At 36.0% G+C, this 13,854-nt stretch overlaps 1 protein-coding gene across 4 annotated transcripts in view; it reads left to right on the top strand.

Annotated features, from left to right (window-relative positions):
* Zeb1 (zinc finger E-box binding homeobox 1) overlaps positions 1-13,854 on the top strand; it is a 192,218-nt gene that overhangs the window by 70,149 nt on the left and 108,215 nt on the right. The window lies entirely within an intron of this gene.

Below are 13,854 nucleotides of genomic sequence, written 5' to 3'. Positions count from 1 at the left end.
AAGGACAGCTATGTTTTCAGATCAATAACTTTCCTTTCAGGGTCTTTAGGGAACTAGCATATTGTTTCAGTTTTCATGTGTGTTACAGTTCTAGTTTATACCTAGTGTGCGCCTCGTAGGTGTTATGCACTAAGTACAATTTCTCAATTTATGACATATGTAGGTGTTACTTTCAGGTATTTTTGGTGCCTTCGTTTTTTCAGTTCCTTCTTGTTGACCAAGCCTACCTTTAACTATAACTAATTGCTCCTTTGTATGGCTTGAGTGCATTATTGCTGAACAAAGTAGGTTTTGTGTATTTGTAAAATTGATTTTTTGTTTCTTTTAATTGCACTTCAGCTAGTCAGCTTGTTTAAGGTTGCTATCATTATAAATATGTGAAATTTGGACAGCTTTATTCTAAAGACCTCATGATAATTTTTCAAGTCGTACTAAGCCACTGGCTTTTCAGCCTTCTCTCTCTCTGAATCATCTGGAGAGCCTGTTTAAGAAAGATCAGTGAATTCTGTCCCACTGTTTGTGACTCACTAGATCTGAGATGGAGCCCCAGAATGTACAAAACTTTTCTATCACATTCTCAAAGTACCATTGCTGCTATTGTCTGTGATCATTTTGAGAAGTACTGCACTCAACTAGTAAAAGAGAAGGTTTTACATTCGCTGAACAACTGAAAACTAGAAAGTTTATTATTTATATAATTTGTGACTGTTACTGGATTATAACTTAGAGATGAATAATGGCCTGCCCCAGTTAGTTGAAACTAATCTCTTGTTTTATTTAAACAATAAATTACTCTTTTGTTTAGAGATGAATTGTTTATGTAAAATGAAGATTTTCTATTTCTTACATTCAAAATAAGATTATTTCATACACTAGTATATTAAAAAATTTTTAAAAATCAGAGTCCTCAACTAGGCATGGTGGCACATGCTGGTTATCCCATCACTCAGGAGGCAGGAAGATTGCTGCAAGTTTGAGGCCAACATGGGCTACGTAGAGACTTCAAGGTCAGCTTGAACTATGTAACAACTCTGTCTCAATAAATAAATAAATAATAAATAAATAAGCAAGCAAGAAAAAGTCCTCCAGCTAGTTTTCTGCTGTATCTGACAAAATGCTATAGGTATTTACTTACATACTTTTACTTTATTTAAAAACAGTCAATCTTTTGGATATTAAAGATTAATATAGGATATTCTGTTTTGCTTTTATAAAGTTTATTTTAAGCATTGCAAAGAACTATTTTAAAATTATGTTTTTTAATTTCTCATGTTTTGCTTTAAATAGAAACAGATTGATAATATTTATGAAATGGTAAAATTGTCCTGTCTTTATGTAAATCATATTTATTTTCTAAATAATAAACATATATTTAAAAATAGATGCAAAAATGTAAGAAAAAAATCACAGAAATGAAGTATGTACGTATCACTGTGAACAGATTAGTCTATATATTAAATTTTCAATAAGTTGTAAAAGATTCAGTGTATTATCTTTTAGGACATTGGGACCAGGAGTTTAGCTCAGTGACATAAGGGCCTGCTTGGCAAATGCAAAGACGTGAGTTCAATCTTCGGCACAAAAAAAAAAAAAAAAAAAAAAAAAAAGGATGTTTAAAAACCATAAATTATATTCTAAGAGCAGAGATAGTGTGAAGCAACAAATTTATTTCATTATTGAAGTTGTATTTGAAGAGTATATTGTTGATTTCTAATTGCTGTACTCTTTTCTAAATACTTTTACTATTCTTAGTCTTTTTTGTTTCTCAGACTTTTTTTAGTTATTTGTTAATAGTAAATGCAGACTTTTGCTAATGTATTTTTAAATATTGTTTTACTTTTCTATACAGGGTACTTACTTACATAAATATTAATTTCTGGAAAATCCCCAATTTGTGGCCATGAGCTCATTTTTAAATATCTTAACTGACTTTAATATTATGGTTACAAACAAAATACACATCCTACTTACTTTTACTTTTATAGAAAGGGTAGTTCTGTTTTGTTTTTACTTTATGTTTTAATAGTGTTTAGTTTCACACATGACAAGTTAATTTTTTAATGCATTTATCCTATACTATTCTTATCCTGTAAGACTAGGTTACAATTAAAATAACTCAGAACTCTTAGGGAGATACTGTACTAAGCTGTGGGCTTTACCTTTAAAGTGTTAAAACTCCAGTGTATCTGTCCTTGGATTTTTCAGTCTACGGATAGGAGCAGGATCAGAGAGGGAGTGTGTCTCTGCCAGTGAAGCTTGTGGTGACTGAGAGCTAGGAAGAGAGAGACGGAGCCGATGGAGGAGCTCATGGTCAGGAAAGTGAGGCCCTAATACAAAGTCAGGGTGACCAAGAGAAGGAGCAGGCGGCTTCCTGAGTGTGCTCCCCGTGTGCTCTGACGGGCCTTGCGCTTGACTTAGTGCTCTGCTATTGCCGTCTTGAAATTCTTAATTTTCAAATGAAAGGCCCATGTTTATTTTGCCCTAGGTCCCACAGATTACGTACTACCTTATAGTAGAAATAACTAGAGAACAGGAAGCACAATGAAAGTTTCTTCATTCCTTTTCTCGTTGCAACCATAATGAGAATTATTTTTAAATTACTGACTTACAAACATAAAAAGTATAGAAAATTAGCCTTAATTCAGAATAATTGTATATGTATAGAGATGTTTGTATTTCACTAAAGTACTGAGTGAGGGAGAAGCTTGTTAAAATTTTCTTTTAAAAGTATCAAAGGCAGTCAGATTTCCAATAGAGACTTTACCAAGCCAGTGCTTTGTGTAATATACATAGTTTGAGAGGTAAAGATAATTAGAGCCACAGAATTATACTCTTAAGGTTACACATTGTATGATTAAGATTACATGCTGCAAAATAATGTTTTCTTTACTCATAAAACTAGTGCTTTGTGCCTTTTTACTTAATAATCACCTCTTCATATATTTCTCTTTTTCAAGGTCATAATTGTTTCCTGTGGTTACCATACTTGTAAACTGTATTAAAATATTTTAGAATTTGAAGTTCAGGAATTCAAAAGATCAAATACTGTGTTTTTTAAGGAACACTATCCATCTCTTAATTTTCATTCAAGCTACATAGTACTGGCAGATTTTGAATGAAAGGATATTGTTTGTATCACTAGTGAGCTCTGTCTTGGTTTCTTGTTAAAATTTTGGTAATTTCACTTGTTGCACAACTAAGCTAAAATCAAAAACTTGTTTTCACATGAGAAATGTCTAATGAAATGTGGAGTACTTGGGTGGGGGCAAGTTCATAATGATCCTTACTGACTTCAGTGAGTTAATGCAAGACTTTCGGAAAATTCGTATTTCATAAATCTAAGCGCGAGTTCATTGTGTTTGAACACATTGTAAAATAAGATCCTGTTTTTCTTTAGGAAAAAAATAAGCATGAGGAGAAATATTCACACAGTACTCTTTCTCTGTAGATTTAATAAATGTGTGACACTCTTTTGTACATAATAGAGACTACATTTTTAAAGATGTAGGTAGGGAAAGTGTACTAATTTTTTATTATGACTTACCTTGTGAAATTTGTTTTAAAATTGGTAAAATACATTTAAGACTCCTTAAAGAATTTTAAAGGCTCATTGGCTTAGGTGTAGATCCGCTTGGCTTCAGTCCAAAGCATAATAGCCTTTTGGAAATTCTCTCCTGGTTCCTAAAGAATTTGGAAAGAGATACCAGGAAGCATTGAGCTAAAGGTTCAAACAGGGAGTGTCACTGGAGCGAAGTGGTGGTGAGACACTGTTGTGTCTGAGAGTGTGACTGATGATCCCTTGCTGTCCATTTTTTCCTGTCGTAAATGGACAGATTTTGAAGCATAATATACTGAAGACTTTTAAATTGCTATCAAATCTAAATTGTACACAGAAAATAGTTTTATTTTTAATTAGAATTACAACATCACGTATTTAGATTATATAGACAATGAAGCAACTTAGAAAAATTAATTCTGCTACTGGATTTGCACGATCTTTTAAAAGAGAATAATTGTAAAGATATAAAGATGTCTGTTTGCTTAATGCTTAAACCAGACATTAGAACACATAGAAGATATGAAAGCAGCTAGACAAATAGCATAAATCAAAGAACATATTGATAAGTGGGAAATACATTTAGGCTTCATAGGTACTAGACCCTTGTTTCTGCCGGAAGGGTCTAACAAGAATTGTATCTTTTTCTTAGGCCTCAGGGATATTTCCATGGGAGATAGGTGTATCCTAATGAGAGAAGCTGATTCTGACAAGCTTTTGTGAACAAGAAATGGAACTTATAGTTGCAGATACGAGACAGGGAAGTACTGGCTTGGGAATTTGAGGGATGTAGTGTAGTGATAGTGTTATAAATAGAAACCAAAACATATTGAGCGATGGATCTGAACATATGTGTCAAGAGAAAGGAAAAAGATCAACAGAAAAAATGAGGAAGAAGCTGTTGCAAAATCAGGCTGGACAGCAGCATACCGTAGGTGTTAGAGTAGATTTTCCTTGAGACAGAATATAGTATCCAAGTCTTTCTCTAAAAGTTTGACTGTTACAAACAATACAGCTATGGTCTGTCTTTGAAACAGTTGGTTTTTGCTTAATTTTGTTTATAAGTGAACAGTTTTTTATTATTACACAGGAGTTAAAAGTAAACTTGCTATTCATGAACATTAGAGGTGAAAAGTCTTTGCCCATGCTGTCTGTCTGTCCCTGGCCCTCACAGCTTGGTGGCTGCGTTTTGCTGCTGCACTCTGCAGCCCTCTCTGCCAGTGCCCACAGAGCCACGACTCCTGCCTTCCTCTCTGCTCAGTACTCATCCCACACTGGTAGACTGGGAGGCATGTGTAAACTGTTTCCCTTTCACCAGTTTCAGTCCTAGATATGATCATTTGCAAGTTGCTGATCTCTTTGTTTCTCAGGGGTTTTTTAATGTGTTGTGTGAGATCAATAAATATTAATACTGACATTTTCAGATATAGTGAGCTAACGTCCAGAAGCAACTAGCATAGGACATGATACGTAATAGATGAGTTTTACTTCAGCACATGTGAGATACTTTGTCTCTCTTGTAAGCTCATAGCTACTAGAAAGGTAATAATGTACAAGTACATGAATCATGGTAGTGTTTGCCCAAATTTTAGCCTGTGTTTATGTAAGTTAGTGTGTTTTCTATTTGGTTACTTAAAAGACTAAGAAGTAGAGTATCACTAATCCGATAATGGCACCATAAAAGCATAATTATCTTATAGATAAGCTTGAAAGTTAGTGAGGGGCTGCTACATGAGACTGGTTATTCTTTTGACTCTCAGTTATGAAATTATTTGCTTCTCAGGTAAGGCAAAAGTCTCTCATTCTGTATTTTCATGAATGACTCAGTAATTTTAGAGGTTTTTAATATGTCCACATCTCTACCTATTCATTACAGTGTTATCTGGTTACAATATCCCTGTCCTGTATGGTGTTAATATTGGACACTTGATACTATTTCTATTACTATTTCTAATCTTTGCCTATTAACTCTCTTTTGTCTGTCATGATCCCTCAGCAAAGTTAAATTTAGTCCTCATTTGGCTATAAATAGCACTGTCGAGTAGATTTTTTGATTAAATAAGGAGCACGGATCTGTAAGAATGATAAAAGCCTTTCATGCTTTGTAAAATTTAACCGTTGATGGAAGATTGGGACTAAAATTTAACATAGTGAAATCAGTTTTACTCAAATAGACAAGTATATTGAGAACCAGGAATCACAGATTTCGTTAATCCAGTTTTACTAGTAGTGCATTATTTATCATTCAAAATAACTTATAGTTCTCTTCACCTATCTCCATCATTCTTACATTACAAATCAACTTAAATCAGATAGGTATTGCTGATAGTGGAATGTAATGCCTGGTGTTTCCCCCTTGGAATACAAAGCCCTGTTTTCAAAGTAACGCCACTGTTCAGGAAATTCTGCAACAAGATTCCGTAGTGCTATAATGTATTCAGCCCACATAGATTCATTAAGCAAAGACACCTTAAGAGTCCTAGCTTCTTCACCACTACTGTTGCTACTAATGATGCAGAAAAAGATCTCTCTGATCTTAGGTGTAGTAGGGAAGGTGAAGGAAAGCAAAGACATTTTCTGTGGGATTATATCTCTTACAGGGTTTTCACTATATTTTCTAATTTTTCTCAAGTGAAAGATTTTTCCATACTTTTAAAAATGTTTTATGATTTAAAAAGAAAAATAACATCGTCCTACTAGAGTTGTTTAAGTAATCAAGTCTGTGTTTTGTTTCGATTTTTTTTTTTTTTTTTTTTTTTTTTAGTGCTAGGGATTGAACACAGGGCTATCATGCTATGCTGTACGCCAGATGTTTTGTTTACTTTTTTATATTGAGAAGTTAAGGCTGGACTCCAGTTTGATATCCTCCTGCTTCAGCTTCCTGCAGTGCTAGGATTACAGACATGCACCACCATGCCCAGCTAGGTTTACTGGTTTTTTTCCTCTCTTTCTTTTTCCCTTTCCACTCCCTCCCTTGCATTCTGTCTTTATCTCTAGGCCTCTTTTACCTTTCTTTCTCCTTTCCCTCCACTCTCCGCCATCCTTCTTTCTTTCTTTTTTCCTTTTTTTTTTACAGTTATGGTCTCACAGTGGTCCAGGTTGATCTTGAGTTCACTATTTGCATAGCTTGGCTTTGAACTTGATTCACTTGCTTTAGCCTCCTGAGTGCTGAGATTATAGGTGTCTGCCACAAAGTCCGGTATATTTTTCATTTATGTAATTCTAACAACTGTAAGGCTTTACCACTTGGTGAATATTTTACATATTCTGTCAGTTTTATATTAATAATTCGAGGGTTTGTTAGAAATATATACAGTGACAAATTTGTTTGAGTGATAAAACCCGTATTTGGGATATTTGTTGTTATGTTTTTGCTTTCTAAAGAGTAATGTAGAAACACCAATATTGATTGATTACTTTGTTTTGTAGCTCTTAATCTTAGCATTTGATTTGAATCTTAGCATTTGATTTTAATTTCCTTTCCACTGTGCACAACAACAACAAAATCATTTAGAATTTCCTCAAATGTTAGGAGCTACCCAGATTGGCACCCAAAAATAGAAATGTAAGAGTGCTTCAGAACATTGTTAATTGGGGCTGAAATTACTTGTAATACGTACATGTAAGTGCAGATGTCTTTACTCTTTGTCACTGCTGCTCTAAAAATGAATGAATTGTTGGGAATTATCAGTCATACTTTAGACCCTATTGGAAGAGTGACTAAAAAGTTATTTCCTTTTTCACATTTTAAGTATAAAATATTATTCACAGTTAGTGTTAGTTATAAAGACTACCTAAGTACTTCTTAACTAAATACATTATACCTAATGTTTTTTATTGTTGGAAGGAGAAAGAATTTTGCTATGAGCGTATTTTTAAGTAGTCTCCTAATCTTTTCCTTTTTTTGTGCTATAGACATCTAAACCAGGATTGATATAATTGGATGTTAGGCAGATTCATCTGTGTACCTGTTCCTGTTGCAGTGTAGGGTGAAAGGTCCGTGGAGTTCATGGTTATTCACATGATAGTACGGAGAGGTACAGTCCCACAGTCTTGCTGTAAGTTGCCAGTTGTTTGCATTGTGATCTTCTATGAAGTAGATCATGAAAATGAAAGGCAAGAGCTTAAAAATGTTACAGTCTTCAGTTTACTTTTTAGTCATGTTCCTATGACCTACTAAAGCACACTTAAAATTTGGAATTTCACCTAACATAAAAAAGCATCATACAAACTAGGAAGTATTACATACGTATCTAAATCTTGTGTTTAGCACTTGAAAGACAACAGTTCATAGAATTCAGTTGTGCTTTATAGTTAATCCAACAACTCAACAATTTGAACACACATTTGCCAGATGAAATGTTCTTTGAAAATTTTCTTGAATATGCCATAACAGCTCCCAAAATTGTATTTGTGGCATTGCTGTGATTAATGAAATCAATGTCATTACAAACACTTGATCTCTTAGAATACTTATAAAAATAAATTGCCCACTTGTACAAGCGTTATTCCAGTCCAAGTTCTCATATTTTTATACCTGGTTTAGTACATACCTGACATCTAATGCAAGACTATATACATTTAATCATGAATATATTTTAAGTATTAAGCAGTATTTCAAATTTTCCATTCACAAGATAGGAGTTACAGTCCACAACTGGCTACCAAATCAAAATTAAGCTCAGCTTAGAATTAAGAGTTTTATATATTTTACTTATTCTTATATCTTCAGTGCATTCTCGTCTTGGTAAAATTCTCATATGTGTCTGTTCCCACTTTGCATCTTGGTATATCATCTTTTCTCTTCAAGAATGTACCCTTTCTCCTCTTATAAATGTTTAAAAACAATTGTGAAGGTTGAGAATTAGGTTGGTTTAGTTATCTGTATGAGTTGTTTTCTTCTGTATTGACTACTCTAGTTAATTGGTTTATCCTATATTAATCACATAGTACTCACATAGTACTGTTAAACTGGTAAGCACTCTGTTCAGTAACAGTCACTCATAAAATATATTGGCAATTGTAATGATCGATATGTTGTGTAAACTTGAGAGGCTTAGAAGCTTAACTAAGTGACTCAGAAGTTCTATATCCTAGATATAGAGAACATGCCCTAGCACCGTGGTTTTTACCCTATAGTGTGTTATAATTACTGATTCATTAAATCAACTTGAGAAGTTCAGAAATTTAAGTGACTTGGCAGTTCTATGTCCTGGGATATAGAGGATCCATTGTAAGGCAGGGCGCCTGCATGCAATAGAAGAGAGGAAAGGGGCTTACTCTTGCCATGTTTTTTAATTACTTTTGATATCTTCTCCCACCATGAATTATTGCCCCTCAGTCATGCCACCTTGCCTTGGAGAAAGCTGATTGTGGACTGAAGTCTCCATAAACTCTGAGTTCAATACTTTCCTCTTCTGACTTTGGGTGTTAGGTATTTTGTCTCAGCAGTGAGAGAAAAGTATCTGACATAGCAGTGTATTCAATTCTTCTTTTATGATGTAGACAGTTTATTTAGGAATTTAGATATGTCAGAACCTAATAATAAAAGCTACTAGTTTTAACATCTTTACATTTGCTATTTTATTATTGTTTCATATATTGTCTATTTTAACTAGATAGTAAGTATGTCTAGTCTTCATTCTCAATACTTCAAGTAGTACAGTGTACTTAATGGGTTTTCATAAAATGCTTGATTTGTTTAGTCTAATATTTACAGAGCATCTATTACATGCTAGGGGTTTTGCTGAATTTTAGGTTGCAACCATGAAAAGACAGTGTAATCCAGTGAACCTTTTAGAGCTTTCAGTGATACAGTCTGGTACAGCACACGTTCTGAAGGTGTGCCACCGCTGGCTGTCAGTTTGGGTATAAGCTTGTGTAAGAAAGATAGGTGGACATATAGTCCCACTACAGTGTAAGTTCTATAATAGAGGTAAATGTGTAATAATGTGGCTGCCTATTGATTCTGGGGCTGTTAGTCCAACTCTTCCAGTACAAACAGAGCTAACAACAAGGAAGAAATTAGAAATTTTTCATGTCTCTCTCAGTCACTGGATGAACCTTTTAATGAACCATATCATCAGCATAACAATGTGTTTACTATGCAGATACAACTGTAAAACAGATTTGCAGCCCGTGGGGGTATGGTGCATGCCTGTAATCCTGACACTCTGGGAGTCAAAAGCAGGGGAATCACAAGTTCAAGTCCAGCCTGAGCAGTTTAGTGACTTAGGAGAGCCTGTCTCAAAATAAAAGGACTGGGGATATGGATCAGTGCTAACATCCTGGCTGGACCCCCAGTATCACACAGGAAAAAGGGGGCCCACGTGCCTTCCCTCCGTAGTCTTCCCATGTAGAAATCCTGGATCCCACTTCTAAGTCTATAATCTGGGATCTGCCCCCTTTCTAGCTTTATCCTCTGCCACTCAGCACCTGAAAGCATTTATGAATGTTTTAAGGACTTCTAAGTTGAGGCAAGTAGAAATCATTCAAAGTAGGCAGGGAGCAGGAGGAACACAAAAAATTGCCCAATTACTGGAAAAAAAGAAGGGAAAGGAACCGGATGAGGCAAGGAAAGCAGTTCTCACTGCTCGGAATGTACCATCAGTTGGAAGAGACGGTGAGGGGCGCTGCAGACATGGTTATAGACACGCTACAGCAGTGGACAGAAACCGTATCAGGAAGGATTTTAGGTTTTGCTGCCGCGCCTGGCCATCCGTGTACAGAGGAGGAGCTGGGCAGATCTGGGGTACCCTCATCGGCCTCTCTGCGTGTCTGGAGGACTCTGGATATCTCTGCCCAGACTGTTGGAGTCCCCCCAGGCTTCCAGGTGCAGTGAAGGGGAGAGGTGGGTTTGAGGCTTCCACATCAGCCTCCCCATTCCGGTTGCACTTGGAGAACTGCTGAGCTCCCGACAGGTGGGCCGGCCCACACTATCAGCCGAGCCCAGCCTGTTTTGTGGCCACGCCTAGCCATCGGTGTACAGAGGAGGAGCTGGGCGGATCTGGGGTGCCTGCATCGGCCTCTCCGTGTGTCGGGAGGACTGTGGATATCTCTGCAAGCAGGGAGGGACCACAGGTTCCTGAGGCACCGTGGCCTGTGGTGAGTACCCTAACCCGGCTGCGATTGAAGAACTGTGGAGCTTCCAAGGGGCAGGTGGGCGCACAGTGTCCCTGAGGCCCAGCTTGTCTGGAACTGCAGAGTTCTGAGCAGGCAGAGGCGGGCCACTGGTTCTGTAGGCCCAATGGCTTGGGGTAGCGTGGTGCCAGAGTCCCAGTAGCTGCAAATATAGAAGGGGATTTTCAACAGATCCTGAGGAGGCTTTCAAATAACACTTGAAACACAGAAATATAGGAAAATGACAAAACGAAAGACCAAATTACAACCTCAAACCTCCAGCCCATCTCAAGAAACCCTAGGAGCGATGTATATAGAAGAAAACATATCCCATCCACCTCATATATCGGACACAATAGCTACTGAAATTGACAAGCAACTCCAGGAAGCTTTAAAGAAATTCAAACTCGAAATAATCTCCCAGATAAAAGAAGAAATGATAAAAGAAATGAAGGAGATTCTAAATATATCTAAAGAAAACACAGATAAAAAATTGGAGGAACTAAACAAAAAGATAGAATCCCTAGACGAGCAATATAAGAAACAAACAGAATACATAATGCAGATGCACAGAGATATACAGGAAATAAAAAACTCCACTGAAAGTTGTAAAAACCGCCTTAATGAAAGTGAAGATAGAATTTCAGACCTTGAAGACAGGATTGCAGCTAGTGAACAGGAAAGGAAAGATCTTTTGAAAATAACAAGGAATCAGGAAACAACAATTCAACAACTGCAAGACGATGCAAAGAAGAATAACATAAGAATGATAGGGATTAATGAAAGAGAGGGAGACAACATGAAGGATGTCAGGAGGGTATTTAGAGAAGTAATAGCTGAAAATTTCCCAAGCATGAGATCAGAAACTGACATCAGGATCAGTGAAGCATATAGAACTCCAAACAGTCATAACCAAAATAAAACTACACCCAGACATATAATAATCACCATCCCAGAAATCCAACACAAGAATAGATTATTAAAAGCTGTCAGAGAGAAAAGACAGATCACTTATAAAGGAAAACCTATCAGAATCACAGCAGACTTCTCAGAACAAACGATAAAGTCAAGAAGAGCATGGAGTGAAATATTCCAGATCCTAAAGCAAAATGATTTCCAACCAAGACTGATATATCCTGCAAAACTATCATTCAAAATAGATGGTGAAATACGATACTTCCATGACAAAGAACAGCTGAAGAACTTCATGAACACCAAACCAACCCTGCAAAAAATATTGAAAGACAATTTAGATACACAAAGGAAAAAACCAGTAAGCAAAGCAAATAATTAAACAGAACAGAAAGATAAAGATGAAACAGCAGAGAGATAACATTCCTACAATTAACCAGCATTTAACAGTAATAACCATTAATGTAAATGGTCTCAATGCACCAATCAAAAGAAACAGACTAGCAGAATGGATCAAGAAACGAAATCCAACCATATGCTGTTTACAGGAAACCCATCTAACCCAGAAGGATACTCACAGACTGAAAGTCAAAGGATGGAAAACAATTCTTCATGCAGCAGGAATCCAAAAAAAGGCAGGAGTAGCCATTCTGTTTGCAGACAACGTGAACTTTAAACCAATACTTACCATAAAGGACAAAGAAGGTCACTACATACTCGTAAGGGGAAAACTCCAAGAGGAAGAGATCTTAAATATATACGCACCAAACTCCAGAGCACCCAGTTATATAAAACAATTATTAACAGAAATGAAAACTCAAATTATCAGTAACACAATTGTAACAGGAGACCTTAATACACCATTGACACCAAGGGACAGATCAACCAGACAGAAAATGAGCAAAGAAATAACAGAACTGAATCACACCTGTGAACAAATGGGTCTGATAGACATATACAGAATGTTCCACCCAACAACATCAGAATACACATTATTCTCAGCAGTACATGGATCATTTTCTAAAATAGACCATATATTAGCTCACAGAGCATATTTAAGCAAATGCAAAAGAGTTGAAATCATCCCTTGCATGTTATCGGATCATAGCGTTCTGAAATTAGAAATTAATGATAAAAGATACTGCAAAAATTCCGCAAACACATGGAAACTGAATAACACACTCTTGAGCAATCAGTGTGTCACAGAAGAAATTAAAGAAGAAATTAAACAATACCTAAAAGAAAATGAAAATGCAGATACAACTTACCGGAATCTGTGGGATGCAATGAAAGCTGTCCTGAGAGGAAAATTTATTGCACTGAGTTCCCACATCAGGAAAACAGAACGAATACAAATAAATAACTTGATGCTACACCTCAAACAGCTAGAAAAAGAAGAGCAAGTCAAGCCCAAAGCCAAAAGAAGAGAGGAAATTACAAAAATCAGAGCAGAAATCAATGCAATAGAGACTAAGAAAACAATCCAAAGAATCAACGAATCAAAGAGTTGGTTCTTTGAAAGAATAAATAAAATCGATAAGCCCCTAGCCAACCTTATTAAAAAAAGGGAAGAAAAAGCTCAAATTCATGCAATAAGAAATGAAAAAGGAGAAATCACTACAGACCCAATAGAAATACAGAGGATCATCAACACCTATTTCGAAAACCTCTACTCTCAAAAGTTTGATAATACAGAAGAAATAGACAGATTCTTAGAAACATATGAAGTACCAAAGCTAGATCAAGAGGATGTAAAACTGTTGAATAACCCAATCTCTGCTAATGAAATTGAAAATGTAATTAAGTCCTTACTCACCAAGAAGAGCCCAGGCCCAGATGGATTCACTGCAGAATTCTACAAGAAATACAAAGAAGACCTAATGCCGACACTCCTCAAACTATTCAATGAAATTGAAAGGGAAGCAATCCTTCCTAAGTCATTCCTGGAAGCAAATATTACTCTAGTACCAAAACCTGAGAAAGACCCAACTAAAAAAGAGAACTATAGACCAATCTCCCTAATGAACACAGATGCAAAAATCCTCAATAAAATATTGGCAAATAGGATCCAGCAAATCATCAAGAAGATTATACACCATGACCAAGTGGGATTCATCCCAGGAATGCAAGGATGGTTCAACATACGCAAATCAATAAATGTAATCCACCATATCAATAAAGCCAAAAATAAGAATCACATGATCATTTCTATAGATGCAGAAAAAGCCTTCGATAAGGTCCAACACTTATTCATGATAAGAACTTTA

This window comes from Cavia porcellus, unplaced genomic scaffold (assembly GCF_034190915.1).
Source record: "Cavia porcellus strain 051 isolate PalLab524CR breed Dunkin Hartley unplaced genomic scaffold, mCavPor4.1 scaffold_7, whole genome shotgun sequence".
NCBI lineage: Eukaryota > Metazoa > Chordata > Mammalia > Rodentia > Caviidae > Cavia > Cavia porcellus.
The sequence above is the reverse complement of the archived record's forward strand: the minus strand, read 5'-3'. Positions and strand labels throughout refer to the sequence as shown.